General features: G+C 36.6%; 1 protein-coding gene across 5 annotated transcripts in view; it reads right to left on the minus strand.

Moving 5' to 3' along the window:
* The window catches only part of LOC129244667 (uncharacterized), a 141,386-nt gene extending 127,610 nt beyond the window's left edge, over positions 1–13,776 (minus strand). Inside the window, exons 1-2 of one of the 5 annotated variants that reach the window (XM_054882434.1) lie at positions 13,682–13,776; positions 12,240–12,505 (exon numbers count right to left, since the gene is read on the minus strand). The gene's annotated coding sequence lies outside the window, so the exon portion shown is untranslated. Of the gene's footprint in view, positions 1–12,239 lie in introns of all 5 variants that reach the window. The other 4 variants (XM_054882433.1, XM_054882432.1, XM_054882435.1 and 1 more) reach the window with 4 other exon arrangements.
* Between the last annotated feature and the right edge of the window lie 2,325 nt (positions 13,777–16,101).

Consider the following 16,101-nt stretch of genomic DNA (forward strand, 5'->3'; position numbering starts at 1 on the left):
CAACTCTAAAGCAATTTGTCATCATTACTGTTTCCGCAACCTCTATCCTTGGGCATGTCCACTTTCAATCCCAATTTCTTCCACAAAATATCTTGTATTTCTGCTTTTCTGCGCGAATATTCTTTTTTATCAACTTCGTTTGAGACTCTCCACTTTCTTATATTTTTCCTGTATAAAATATTTAAACAGCATTCCAAAATTTTAATCCAAGCGTGCAATGGACTTATGCCATGCTGCAGGGAGCCAGTAATTGGTAAGAAAACATCTGTCGCAATATTGGAAAGATCATTGAATTGTTTTGGTGTCGCGTGGCAAATTGGACATGACGTGATGATGTTGTGTCAGTAAGTGCATTTAAAACTTTACCATCTATTAGAGTCATATGCAAAGAAAAATGTAAACGTATACGAAAATGTTGTACCTCAATTTCCAAGCACTCGAGCTTATTAATTTGTTCGTCCATTATTTGCTTTTGTGATTTAATAATTTCAGTAGTTTCTTTTATCCATTTAAGTGAAATTGGGCGACAAAATTTTTCAGATTGAGAAATAGCGTTGTTCCACAAAATGGTCCCATTTGACGTTACTAATCTTAAAGGAATGCATGTACAAGCAAGTAAATTTGTATCAACTTTTTCTACACTTGATTCAGAATAAGGTTGTTTGAATGATGGAAATCCACTGGTTCCATCAAACCCCCAAGAAAAAATAAAAACAGCTTCAATGTCGCAAAAATTAGACTTCTGTGCATATAAAAGTACTACTTCTTGCTGCAACTCGGCAATTCTTCTGGCAGTATGATTTAAAAGCGCTTGAAGATCGCACTTAGCTTCATTCTCATTTATTTGAATGAATTCTTTTAGAGGTCTACATTGCTCTTTAGCTTCCTTTAATCGATCGTAAGGAGGCCAAACATCAGCTCCGCTTAATTTTGTTGCTAACCTTATATTTGTATAAACTGATTTTGAAAGCCCATTATCGATCAAAAAAGCCAGAGCTTCTTCAGGAGATTTCACAATAAGTGAAAGCGTGGCTTTACTGGATTGCTTTATTTTCACGCAATACTCTGGGTTTTCTATGATTTTCTTCAAAACCGAACTTAATTCGCACTCCTGAGACTTTATTGCAGCTTGTCGTGCCGCCAATAATATTTTTAGAGGATCGTTTTCACATTGCTGGCTTATTTTTGCAATTGCCCGCCGCTTCGATCGATCTGACATTTTTTCAAATTCAACACATGGGCGACCACGTTTCAAGGAAGAAGAATCGGAACTAGACTTTATTCTTAATTCTGGAATGAGAAACTGTGAATTAATCCATTCGACATTTTTCTCTGTAAATGATTTATTATTTTTTTTGGTTTTTTTGTATTTAACCTTTCTTTTAGAAATAAGAGACGCAACCATCTTAACTAAACGCTTAAGATCCTCAGAATGTACCTTATTTTCTTCAATTAGTAATTTATTTAAAATATATTTTACACCGCTTCCTTTTTCAGCATCATTGGCATCTAAAATTTCCTTCTTCGTGAATGTCGCCATTATAATGAAACAGCTTTGATTAAATTGCATTTAACAATGAGCCGACCAACTAAGTTTCGAATTTTCTGAAATTTATTTTTGATTTAATGCCTACTATGTTGTTAGAAGCAAAATTCTAGACATTTAAAAAAACCTTCCCCCAATCAGAATTACGTTCTCCCAACGATTTTTTTAATTTATCATGGCTACTTTGTTACTTTTGTAATGTAAACAAAAAAAAACATTTCTATTGGCTGTGTAACGATTTTTTAAAAATATTTTTAATATATCAAAAATGAGTCAAATCTGTCAATTCAGTAAAACGTTATGGGCATTTGAACATAGACACAGTACAAAAGCTGTTCAGAGCGCACATACGTTTTTACCGTTATCTCTGAAAATACTAAAAAGCGCACATTTGCGCATTAATAGGTAATAATAGATACTTCAAAGAATATTTTCATATTGAAATTTTGTTAATATCATGGAGTGCCAAAAGTTGCCAGCATTCGACGGCTAAAACTTTTTGGTAAAAAACAACATTTTAAGAATAAAATTAATTTTTTTTCGTCAAGTTCCTTTATTTCAAAGCTTTTTCAGTATAATCTGTGTTGGAATATTCTAACTGAATACAAAAACGTAAAATTTACCAAAAATATTTTGAGCGATATTCGAATTTCGCACTGTTTTTAACTATATGACCAAGTGCAAAAAAAGCCGAAGTATGAATGGTTATCGCCCTTTAATGGCAAAACTACTAAACGAAATTCTCTGAAATTTTGCTCATAGCTGCTCTAAAGTGTATAGATATCAAAAATATACTCCATTGGTCCCAGTTCCAAAACCGACTTTTGGCCACCTTTCTTGATGCCAGCCCATAGTGCAGTGTTGTCAGGCGTCATCTGACTTATCCGTTCGCCAGATTTTTTAACGTTTTTAACCACTCATGTTCATTTTTCCATTGCTAAGCTAGAAATTTAAATAGAAAGCCTCATATAAAAGGAATGGCCCATAGGCACATTTTTTTGTAAATACTTAGACAGCAGACTTAGACTTTTATTACTTTGCAGGTGGCGCAAAATGAATAACTCCATTGGAAGATTAGCAGCCGCTGTAGCCGAATGAGTTGGTGCGTGACTACCATTCGGGAGTGCCCCCCGGTTCGAATATCCACGCATAAAACACCAAATGATAGAAACATTTCTTTTCTCGTTAGGCAATGGTAAACCAACCGAGTGTACATCTTCCATGAAAAAGCTCCTCATAAGAAACCATCTGGCGTTCAGAGGCGGCATAAAATTGTAGGTCCCTCCATTTGTGGAAAAACATCTGGACACTCACCCCAAATTAGAGGAGGAGCTCAGCCCAAATAAAGGGTATACGCGCCATTTATAATATGTATATGTATTTATGTATGTATGTTCTTATTTATGTAAACTACTATTGCACGCTTGAAAATTCTTGCATATATTTTTTCCACTCTGGCAAATAAATATACAATAAACAAAATAATTTCTGCATAAATCGTATAGGTATCGGTTATGGATTTCGAAGTTTTACCCGTCACACTTAGTAAAAGGAATTTCTTAACTGTAACCGCGGGAATGAAACAAAGCAAAATTATTAAAAAGCTCATTTTTGTACATGTCAAAATTTACAAAAATTTAATTTTTTTTTAATGTAATACAAACGAAAGGAATGGTTTTGAAAGGAGTTTGGACGTAACTACTGCACCTGGAAGTTTTAATTTACAAAGAACTAAAAAAATATATATGTATATACGAGGGCGGTTCGATAAGTGTCCATGATTGATGATAGAGGGCGTTCCTAGGGGAAGTTGGTGTAGACGTTGTATGCTGTCATCTATCAAACGACGACAAAACAAATTTCAGGCTGATTGATAGGTTAGTTTGGATTTGGCAGCTGTTCAGAAAAACGTGTTTCATGATTTTCGCTAAGATGGAAAAAGGCCAGTATCGTTCGGTAATTCGCTATTTGTTTTGATGAAAAAAATGCGAGGAGATAAAAGTAAAGTTGGATGCTGTCCATGAGGATGCTTCGCCATCTATGACCACAGTTAGATATTGGTTCAACGAATTTAAGCGTGGACGAACATCGGATTTTGATGAGGAGCCACCAGGACGTCCGGCTGACGTGGTTGCCGAGGAAATCTTCAAAAGTCAAAAAATCCACAACATGATTCTCGCTGATCGACGAACGAAGGTGCGCAAAGTAACAAATGCCATAGGCGTATCGACCGGAATGGCAATTAATATTTTACATGATAAATTGGCGATGAAAAATTAGTCGGCCCGATGGCTGCCGCGATTGATCTCAAGCAACAACTAGCGGATGCGGCTATTAACTTCGAGACAGTGCTTGGAGCAAGATCCGAAGAAATTTTTGCGTCGAATTGTCACCTTCGATGAAACCTGAAGTCATCATTACACACCAGAAACTAAGCAACAACCAAAATAATGAGCTTATCCCGGTGAATCTGCTCCAAAGAAGGCGAAGACGTTCCCGTCGGCCGGAAAGGTCATAGCGACGATTTTTAGAGATGTGAACGGCGTCATCCTCATGGATTTTTTAGAAAAGGGAAGAACGATCACTGACAATACTACAGTGAGTTATTGGACCACTTTCACAAAAAAATGAAAGAGATAAAAAAAAATTTGAAATAAAAAAAACGTTGTCCGAAAAAGGTTTCTAAAAACATCTTTTATAATAATATATCGATAAAATGCATCCGTACATCCATCCATTCAGCTTTGAATGCACAGCTAATATTTTAAGGCATTCGGTCAAGATTTGTTCAAGTTATGAGTACGGCGGACGGCGGCGGAAAAATAAGTTTTCGAAAAAAGCGCCTTTAACACCTTTTCAGTACGGTGTGCATCAGACAAAGACAAGCGATGCCAAAAGTCATCTTAATCATTTGACTATGCCAGTAAGGTATTAGTATATTATTTAAGAAGAGCAAAATGAGACGATTTTTTTTAATTCCCCGGTACCTTGCCCTCGTTAAAAAAATACCAGATTTCAGAAAAATGCAAATATGAAAACCCGGCCTGAAGCATTGGATGCTCAAGTATTCATAATTTCGTCGATTTTGCTCCGATCGACTTGAATTTTTGACACAGTATTCGTGAGATATTATGCACTCCTAAGTAAATGCATAAAAGAAATTGAAATACTTCTTCAAAGTGTTAACTACAAATTTCATCCGTATCTACCTAATTATACCACATTTCGAAATACTCTGCATTACTGTGCATCAGTGGAAAAAAACGGTTCGGCTTTGCTGTCGCGGCGATTTTCAATCAATGAAAAAGTCAGCACATTTTTGGTGTATCATAATTTTTTATGCAATTTGCCTTTCACATGTGCGCTCTAATTTTTCACATATGTATGTGAGGGAAATAGCAACACTTTTGTGACAAATGTACCGCTCTATGGGAATAAACAACAAACAACAAATAACAAACAGCAAACAACAAATAACAAACAGCAAAGTTTTCACAGTCAACAAACGAAAATCACAAATTTTGCCATTTCACGCCACCGCAGAAACTTTTTCGATTATATTATTTTCATTTTTCTCGCACCCATTTTCTTAGCGCCGTGTGTGTGTGCCTAGTTTTTCTTTAGCTGTTTACGTTAATTTATAACCCACAAGTGCACATTTGCAAGTTAATCTTCAATAATTCATTTTTATTTGACTACTCTCTGCCCGGTGCCGGCACAATGTGAAGCGTTCGTTTGCCGTATGTGTTTGTCGTACTAAATACAACTACAAATACAAGTATGTGTTCAGCAATGTATCAGAGAATTATATTTCTTCGAGTGGGTGCCCAAGTGACTGTTGTACAATTTTCCTAAACATTTTGTGCTCATAATTTTAAATAAGAAATTGGATGCATGTATGTATGTAGTGATGCATATATAAGTATGTATGTACATAATTAATGACTTTATGTTTAGAGCGAATGCTCAGAATGGGGCGTGTACATTTTAGCGGCATAATTTTAAAATTTATGATCATTAGGTTGGTAATAAATACAGGATTTTGAAATGTAGAATGTGAAGTAATTTTGTAATTGAGAAAAAACAAAAATTACTTGATACTGCACACATACATTATAACTTTTGATTAAAAATATTTCGACTCAAATAATTTTAAATCAGAATTCCTTGTTTTATATAGTCGTACATACATATAAACACAAACATGCGCACTTACATGTAATTTTGTGGCATTATTTGTACTGGATTGAGTTTCGTTTAATTTAATGCAAACAGTCAGTCTAAAAATTTTTGGTACAGTGATTTCTTTGCATTGCTTTGAGTTCAGAAGACTGATTTGTATCGACCACTACGTACTTTATTAGAAAATTTATTTTCCTATGAATTATATTTGAGTTTGTATGCATGGGTTTGTAAATAGCAAAAATATATGTACGAAATGTAAAAGTAAATTAGAGAAAAATATAAGCAGTACAAAAAATTATTGAAATGAAAATACCTAAGCTTAGCGTGTGTGAGTAAGTATGGAATGTTTAAGTCAGCATTGAGATAAATGACAACAAATCAAAGGCAATGCAAAGCCAAACTGCTGCTGGGTCCTATTTATTGCAGTGATTCCCAACATTCACAATGTTTTTATACTAAATTTTTTTCCATTAATTTTGTATGAAAATATAATTTTTAGTAATTTGTTCAAAATCAAAAAACAAATCATATAATTTTCTTCAGAATTTCAAAGCTTTTAATCTGAATTTTAAATTTTTTTATTGTAGGCAACGCGAATACATAATTTATAGGTGATGTCGATAAATCAGCTGATTTGTTTTTTTTCTTTCTCCGTGTCCATGTCGCTGTCAGTGAATGTGCCTTGCTTTTAGGTATACATTTTTAGAGCTCGTCTCATTCAAGTGCAACAGGGGCAAAGTAAGCGATCCCATGCATATACTGCGAAGCGCCGAGCGATGACGCTGAACACACGTTTTTTAGTTGTGTGGCTACGGAAAGAGATGCTCCGAGGAAGCAGATTGGCGACATCGCGCCGAGCAACATAATCAGCAAAATGCTCGAACGCGAGGACAGCTGAAATGCGGTAATGATATGCATCGTGAACGTACTACGAAAAAAAAGATAGACCTCGCTACAGTGCAACAAAGCGAAGCCGCACAGATAGAGACACAAGAAGACGAGTCCATAGCAAGAAAGCTGGCTATAAATATGGTGGACCCAGACGTGGGTGAATAGAATTGGTCCTTTATGGATGCCGTTCTGGGTCCTGCCTAAGTAATACAGAAAGTAGTCCCGGAAGGGTGTCTCCCCAGAAGTAGAGGAGGAATTGTTTTAGTGGGCACACCACTTCACGCTGTACACGACAGTCGCTGTAAGTGCGGCCCACCAAAAAAAGTATAAGTTTAATATTGCTGAGCACTCCTGTTGATTTCTAATATTTTTTCTGCTGACAGTCTCCGCATTTTCTTCCCTTCAAGCGTTTAAGCGTTGTATGGATGAATATGAATAATAAATCAATGATATTTCTCGCAATAATACAATACACTTTCTTGCAATTGAATTAAATGAGCATAAAAATTCATACAAAAAAACTTTTTTTTTTAATTCTGAGTAAAAAGTTCGAAATTTGTTATTGTAGCATGAACTATATTTTCCAAAAAAATTAAGAAAAGAAAATTGGCATGAAAAGCAAGACCAAAAAGTCAAGGTAAAAAAATCACTGTGCCAAAATTTGTTTGACTCACTGTACATGTATTGTATATTATTTATTGAAAAATGAGCAAAAAGTAAACATACAACACCAACATGCTAATTGCACATCTTTTTTCAATCCAATTTGTTGTCAATAATTTATGTTGCTTGTGCTCGTATGTAAGGCTTATTAACAGCAAACATTGCCCACACGTTGGACAGTTAACAAATGTTAAGTGTATCTGCATTCAATGGCAGAATATTCAATTAGCAAGTTTCGTCTTCAATTGGCATAATCGTGCTGATACATACGAGGTGCGCAAATAAAGTTCTACGAATTTATCAATAAAATGCAAGCAAATGAAGTTACGAGCGAAATGTCAGTCGGTTCTTCGTTAATGGATTTATATTCTGCTAAGTGCTTTTTACGTGAGCGGCGTTCAAGAAATATTTTTGAGGAATTTTTTATGGTATTACAGCAACACGGTCATCTTAGCTGAATGGGTTGATGCGTGATCACCATTCGGTAGTGTCCGGATTCGAATCTTCGGGCATGAAATACCAGATGATAGAAAGCCTTTTTCTAATAGCGATCGCCCCTCGGCAGAATAGCAGGCTCCGAGCGTATTTCTGCCACGGAAAGCCTCTCATAAAAAACCATTCGCTGTAGGTCCCTATGTTTGTGGTAAATCCTGAAGACACACACCGAAAATATGAAGAGGAGCTCAGCCAAACCCCATATAAAGGGTGTAAGCGCCCAACGAACAAAATTTTATTACCGACCTTCATAGATCTTCATAGTCTTTTCTTCACAAAAACTTTGGGTAACAGTAATAGAAAAACAAAATGTATCATGCATGGGTTTTGTTTTTGCCTTTTGTAATATAGTAGTAGTTTCAATATCAAAACCAGCGGATCACTTTCCACGAAATTCACAAATTGTAATCAGAATGTGAATAGTAAGGCCACTCTGACATTCAAAGCACCACAACGAATGAAAAAAAAGCAGCTGTTCAGATAACACAACCTGCTAGAAATTCGCCTTAATTTTGGTGTTGCTCCTATGAGTGGAAGCACCCTTTGTAATAACCTGAAGTTCAACAGTTCAACATCACTCTTACAATTTCTATACTCCTGTACATCCCCGTGAGTTTCCTTAAGCTGAAACTCCATCTTGAGAACTAATAAAACGATGCATAACTCGCTATCGGAGCGATAACATAGGTGTGGCAACATTGGAATGCCTTTTCCTCGTAAAAAAAAAACTCAATGAATTCGAAATGAGCCGATGAGTTGTCGTGACGCAAGATCCAACCATGCACGTCCGCAACCATCCAGAACGCCTACATAGAAATTTCCAGCGTTTAGCAAGGAAAAAGACATGACAATGCCCCATATACGATGGCAACATCCATTGAGGCGATTTTTGGACCTTTGTACATTAGTGTGGAAGCATAGCTCTACGGCGACAAAGACATAGTACGGCCCCGTTGACTATGCCATGCTGTTCGAACGGATACAAATGCTCCATCTCTGAAAGTATACGCTGCTGGTGGCAGCAGCGGAGAAGGAAGGCATCCTTTGTGTGAAAGGTCAAATGGAGAAGAACTTTGCTTCAATTGGTGCGCTTTGTTAAACTCGCCCACAATTGCTTACGTTATCGCGCCAATTAAGAAGAAGAAGAATGCTGTTCAATGTCTGTTCACAAAACTATCCAGTCAGTATCTGTCCAACAAGAAAATATGCGTGATGAATAATGCCGCGGATATCGGAAAACCGGCGTGGCTCTTTCCCCATCCTCTTTTCCATTGGCCGCTGTCCGCTCTTTTACGTCAAGTGCTTACTTTTTTATTGGATGATACCCAAATATTCAGGTTTCATCTTCAGTAATCTGTCGGTCGATCGACTTTCAACTGTGTGTCAGTTTATGAGTAAAAAGTCAAACATTTTGAAAAAGTCCCTAAAAAGTATCTTCTGAAAAGCTGGCATAAAACACAAACGAAACGTGCCGTTGGTTTCAAATTTCGACTGGAACTGAAGAAAGGCCCCTCTTTCCAAACATATAAACGAACGACGCAGTCATTACCAGTCTCCATATCATTAAATTCTGGAAACTTGATTGGCATACCTCGTATGCACGCACATACATATGTCGATAAGTAATATTTGCATTTCTTCAGACGCAAATTAGCGAAGGGTTTAATTTAAAAGAAGTTCAATTTCAATTAATATCAAGATATGTTTGTTTGTTTAGCGTGAGCAATTCTAAAACTATTTTAATTCAGTAACCAACTCGAAAATTTGGTAACGAGGAGGCCTAATTGTATAGTTGCACACAGATAGAATCGAAACAGCCTTTGGAATGAACAGCCTTTCCGTGAACAGTAATAAAAACAAATTATGTGTCATCAAATTATGAATTATATATAGGAGTATGTACATAAATATGGCCGCTTACACCCTTTATTAGGTGCTTGGCCGAGCTTCTCCTCCAGTTCGTGGTGTGCGTCTTGATATGTTTTTTTAAATGGAGCGACTTATAGTTTTATGCCACCTATGAACGGCAGATATTTTTCATGGGGAGCTTTTTCATGGCAGAAATACACTCAGAGGTTTGGCATTGCCTGCCGAGGCGCAACCGCTATTAGAAATAGCTTTTTCTATCATTTAGTGTTTCATACACGGAGATTCGAGCCTGAGCACTATTAACCCATCTGGCAACGTTTGGCGACCTTAAAATTCGCTACGTACAGGAAGAATAAAGTACGTTATCCGTTAGATGCATAACTGTAAACTGAGTCAACGCACTAGTACTCTTGCAATAAGTTTATTAGACGAAAACCAAGAAACTAGACGACTTAAAAAATATCTTGTCCTAGATTTGCCCTTTAGAAATTTGGTATATTGTTACCCGAAATAACCCACGGTTACCATACGGTAATGTGGAATATGACGTTGTATTTATGTACACGAATAAATTCAAGACGGCATAACAAATAACAAGAGAAAAGCCTTGTTTGATGAAAAATATTTGTGGATCTGAGTTTAATTAAGGAAGCTATCGCGGTCAAATTGAGAAATTTTATTTTATGTTTTAACAAAATTTATTTTTATTCATTTTACTTAAGGCATTACCATATGGTGATAATGACTCGCCTGTGGTCCATGTTTTTTGCACTTTATTTGCGATTCTGCTTTGTTGGCGTATCTAAACTCATGCCGATATGATGAAGAAGAGAGAGAGAGAAGAATCCGTAGAAATCGTATTCTACCAAGCTCTCCACTGGTGCACAAACAAATCTTCAATGGGTATTAATTGCGATGAGAAGCACAAGTATGCGTTGGGTGAAATGGAAAGATAATAATGTTGTCTGCTTGTTATCTACCAGCTCTGGTGAAAATCCTAAATGCATGGTACAGCGTTATTCCGAGGCAAGTGGATCCAAAATAAATATACCTTGCGCGATCACGGAATATAATAAATTTTTGTGCTAAATCAAGTGGTCCGATGTCCACCAAAGGTAGACACAAAAGCAAAGTCGACTTCAATACACAGACTGGACATTTTGTAGTGCCACCCAATCGTAGGCATTGTGCCGGTGAACGATGCAAAGTTAACGGCTGAACAGCATCTATAAAATGCAACGTAGGACTTTGTGTAAAGTGTTTTGCCAATTACCCTAACAAATCATGATTTATTGCAGTTCAACGAATATCTCCTTTTTTTATTTCCATAAATTCATTTTTTTCTTGGTTACAATTTCAATAAAAATATTTTAAAACAGCTTTTTCGTAAAATTAAAAAAAAACTGCCCGGAAAATTGTAACAGAGCAATCGAAAATGGACTTCATTTGTGTACTCAGGAGGTCAAAATATACAAGTACACATCGTTTCAACGAAATATGGGGTCCGCCATATAACTTTACGGAATTAAAATTGAAAACTAATAAAAAAGACACTACTCAATATTTTTCCAAACTGTTTTTTTTATTTTGAAGCACAATCCTTCCGGTTAATGATGGAACACAACTTCATTCATATGGTTGCCTCGGCTAGCCATGCACCATCCCATACGATCGGTCCAATTTTTCAACACATTTTCGATTGTATGCAGCTGCATTTCAGCTATGACATCGCGTATGTTGGTCTTCAGTGCATCAATTGTTGCTGGTTTCTTGGCATAACACTGGTCTTTGACGGCACCCCAAAGATAATAATCTAACGGCATCAAATCCCAGTTTCTCTTACTTTTTTCGCAAAGTAACGCACATACGCTTCATTCGGTGTTTTTCTTCTTCCCATTGCCGTACGTAATTTTCATACACATTCTGCAACATTACCATGATTTTCAAAGTAATATTTCCCAGCGTTCTTTGAGCGTACACACAACCATTTTCGTTCAGCGGAAGAATAAAACTAATTTTCTGTCAAATCAGATGACAGCTGAGTGTTACCATTCTTCAAATAATACCTAGTTCAAATCCGTAACGATAGATGGCGGGCCCTGAATAAAGCAAAAACAGTTCTGGGAAATACCGGGTTATAAATCATAATATATGTGTGAAAGTATGAGTATTTTTATTTATATTTTCTGCACCGTTATACTCCATTCCTCAACTTCGCTGAATGCTCACAAGACAGATGGCAAATAAAGGACTATTTACAAAAAGAGGATTTTTTTCTCAATTATCACTTCAAATCAACTCTAAACAGTATCAGAATGCTAGCCCAGTCTGACAACCTACTGAAATTCGTACCATCCTAGATTTTGTAAAAAAAAATTCTCTGCGCCGGTTTTTCTCACACGGTTTTTGGAGTCATTTATCGAAAAATCAACGCTATCCGTGCATATGCCGCCATAGCCTTTGCTTGCAGGTTCACTAAAATTGTTGAGCCCCTGTATAAAGATTTACTAGAAATCTGCTTTATTTTTATTTCATACTTAATTTATAAATAACTTAAATGAGGTTTCCAGAAATAGAAACTTTTAATTACCTAATAACTGCTGGTTAATCCAAATACAGCCTAGAAAATTTTATCACACACGTTACAAGTTATTTTTTTATGTTCCCTTTTTTGCAGACGTTTTAAAAAATATATTTTTTTAACATTATTATCACTATTTTACCATTACAATATTTCAATATTTAATTATTATAACTATTAAAATAATTCAGTTTCTAGACATTTCTTTGCGTTTTTTTACAAAACTTTGGAAATCACTTATAAACTGTACATTTCCGTAGCACTTAAGCCGCCACCTTTTTTTATACACATTTTTTATTTTATTTTATTTTATTCCAATATGCTTCTGTACATACTTTCAGAAAATAGCACTCGCCACATCATTCCCGGTGGCTTTTATTTTTCGTTTTCACTTTTCAATTCAATTTTCACAAAAATAACTTTAAGAAGTTCTCACAAGCGTCTCCCACGCAGCAACAGCTACAAGCCGCACAACACTTTCGGTTGCGCTACTACAACTGTGGGTGGTGTTTTCGTTGGCTTCAACTTGGGCACAATATTATCCACACACAATGCAACCGCCGAAGTCGAATCACCAACAACGGAGCCAGTAGCAGTGGCAGCAACTGCCGCATCAACACTCTTGCCACGTGTAACTGCGGCTGTCGCAGCTGCCACCTTCTTATCACTATGACAGTTGAGTAAAAATAACACGAGCGACACTTCAATTAGATGCGAGGCGCCATCGCAGACTGCACCGGCGAACCGTTCCAGGCTAATCCAACGGGGCACACTCATATACAAGCACATGCTGAGTGCGCTTATCTATTGCACGGGCGTATTATCGTATTGGCGTTGTTGTTATTTTCGTTATATTTAGCATGTACTTTAAGCGGCAATGCAGCTGGGGTGTTAGTTAAACTTTTATGCTATGCACTCAGCACGAATTTATCGCAAATATACGCAAGTATATATTTGTAGTAGCTAAAAAAGCACTCAAATCAAGCCATGGCGGAGCTAACGCGACACGGTCCATGCAAGCTGGGGAAGGCGTAAATGGCTGCAGCCAAGCTGATAACTATAGCAAAGCGTTGCGAAGTACTGAGTCACAAGCGTGGGGTTTCACGGCACACGTTCTAGCGTAACGATCCGCCATTATCGAGCGACAACGCTACTTGCGGGCGCAATGCATTTAATGTCGTATTTTGTTTCAGTATAAAATTGTTGTAAAATGAACCTGACCGACCGAATTTCATGCAACTTAAAATACACACACCGCGTCGTAGTTGCGCTACTGCATTCTCTCTAAAATCAATATTATTAGGTTAGTTGGCATCAAGTGCTTGTCGGTGTGGGCCAATGACCGAGTCAGCTGTTGCATATATTTATTCATTTTTCACACACATGCACGCCACCCCCACGCATGAAAACGAGGAAGTTGTGGTATTTTTGCCTCCGAACTTTTCACTTACACGAGCAGCCGTAACACCACGTTTTCCACACAATAACATACCCCAATAACGGATCTGATTTCCGAAATAGAAATACAACCGACCGTTTTGGCGAACGTTCGCCAACTGACTGCCAGAGCATATGGCTTGCGAACTTAACTAACTGGTCCGGTCGTCTAGCCGTGGCTCCTCATTTCGCCGCAATCTTTGTCAGTAGTGCTGCTTTGTTTTCATTTCTCATCTGATTTGTTTTTAGTCTTGACGACGGGCGCGCTGTTCCGGAGACCGGCATTTTTGTAGAAATTTAAAAGTGGGCGCAGACGCTGCGCGGTTTTGCATTTGAATGAATTTCCGTTGAGGAAATTTAATTTCCGTCTGCTAGCAGCGTTGAAGTACTCGTAGGCGACGTCAAGTGGCGCTTGCTTTATGATGGATTGAAATTTTTGAAGTCTTAGAGACGTTTGGGGAAATGGAATACATTCAGGAAGTACGCATTGATAAAAATGTCTATACATACATACAGATAAATACATGTTTTGAATTGAGCTAAATTATGTATCCGCTCTTTTTCTCTTTTCAAAAAAGATAAGGTCAAAATAATGAAGATTTGTAAACACAAACAAAAAGTTAGATTGAGTCAATGTAAACAAAAAAAGGTAATGAAAAAGTTAAAAGAAAGAAAAATTAGTTTGCCAACAAAAATGTAAATAAAAGCTTTACAATTACGTCAACTCGACACCTGACTCTTTCAAATTCACTGAGCGCCGAGTGCGGTGTGCAGAGTGTGCAATCTTCTACATTTTCTCAAACCTTTGCTATAAAATAGCTCACGGGTCAGAGTGATCTCCATAAAAATGATTAGTGCATTAGCTAAATGAAGTGAATGTCTCTCACTGACTATACATGGACATATATAAGAAAAAGTAAAAATATGTATGTTCTATTACTGTTAAGAATGCGACTACCAAGCAACTCTCTACCTACATAAGGGAGTCTGAAGGGGCCTTGAATATTGAGAGTTGGGAGTTAGAGGTTGGAGGGTTACCAATATTTTTTCTTACCTTGTCAAGCCTCAAGTTACGCAAAAGATTAATTCAGCTGCTTTATTCTCTACATACAATTCTCAAAATATTTATAGAAGAAACTGGAGCTCTCGATTTGTTCACTACGAATACTTGTAATTTTCGATGCGTATTACTCGAAAATTTTCCAGTGTAAGTTTTTCAAAATTGGCATAGAGTTTATTTATACGTTAAAATAATATAAAAATCTTTTTTTTATTCTAATCATTTAAAATGGCGGATGTACACTCAATTCTTCCAGGAAGGTCGCAGTGGGGCTTCTCAATCGGCGGGCATTGTAGCATCGGCGTCAGTGACCTGAATACAAAAAACCAATTTTGTTTCTTTATTAATGTCATAATTTCTATATAAATTAAAAAAAAATGGAAAAAAAAATCGCGAAATAAAATACTTCAAAAAAATCAATTAATTTTGGAGCGAATTTCCCTACTATTTTTGCTTCGAAAAAATTATTTTTTCAAAAAATTTTCCAAAACTTTAAATTCACATAGAAAGTAATATCATAAAAAAGATCGGTCAACAACTTTTCGAGTTATCGTGTACACCAATTCAAAAAATATAGTTTTGAGAAAAACGCGTCTAAAGTTTGAATACAACGTAACTATACCTCTCCAAACGCTCGAACGCAAAGAATAGAGTCGTCATGGTTGACGATCTATAATGTAAGAAATACTTAATTTTACGTTCTAAAAATTTTTTGACATATTCTTAAAGGATTATAGATATTAACATTTTATAAAAAAAATTTTTTTTTCGAAATTTTACACGTATCTGTCCCTTTAAAAACTCGAAAATTTCTTACAAGCATCTGGGCAGTTGAGCAAAGAACGAATTTCGAGCGAGTATTGAGGTGTTCGCATGCTTGTTGGCCGAGTACTTGGCTCTAGAAGTAATAGTTGATTTGGAGTATTCTTAAAAACCATGCGCGAGGCTATATATGGTAGTTCATGTGGCAGAGCTGATAACCTGCTGATCGAAAGTAGCTTCCAAAGTATTAAAATAGCTGCTGCCTGGAAATGCAGGACCTCCCCCGAGTTTCCAAACGAAAAAAAAACATGTTTGAACCCTCAGCACTGCAAAAATCAACACAAGTACCCAAAAAAATATAATGACTCATGACTATTAACCTTCTACGATCGCCCCCAATGCTAGCTCATTTGAAAAGGAAAACGAAATAAACAAAACCCAAACTTGTAGTTAAAAAACTCTATTTAGGCTATAATCTTGAAATACCAGATGATGCAAACAATGGGTTTTCTAATAGGCAAGCAATGACAAACCTTTGAGTGCATCTCTGCCATGAAGTAGCTCCTCATGAAAAGCTGTCTGCCATTCGGAGCTAGCATAAAAAAACGGTAG

This window comes from Anastrepha obliqua, chromosome 4 (genome assembly GCF_027943255.1).
Source record: "Anastrepha obliqua isolate idAnaObli1 chromosome 4, idAnaObli1_1.0, whole genome shotgun sequence".
NCBI classification, from domain to species: Eukaryota; Metazoa; Arthropoda; class Insecta; order Diptera; family Tephritidae; genus Anastrepha; species Anastrepha obliqua.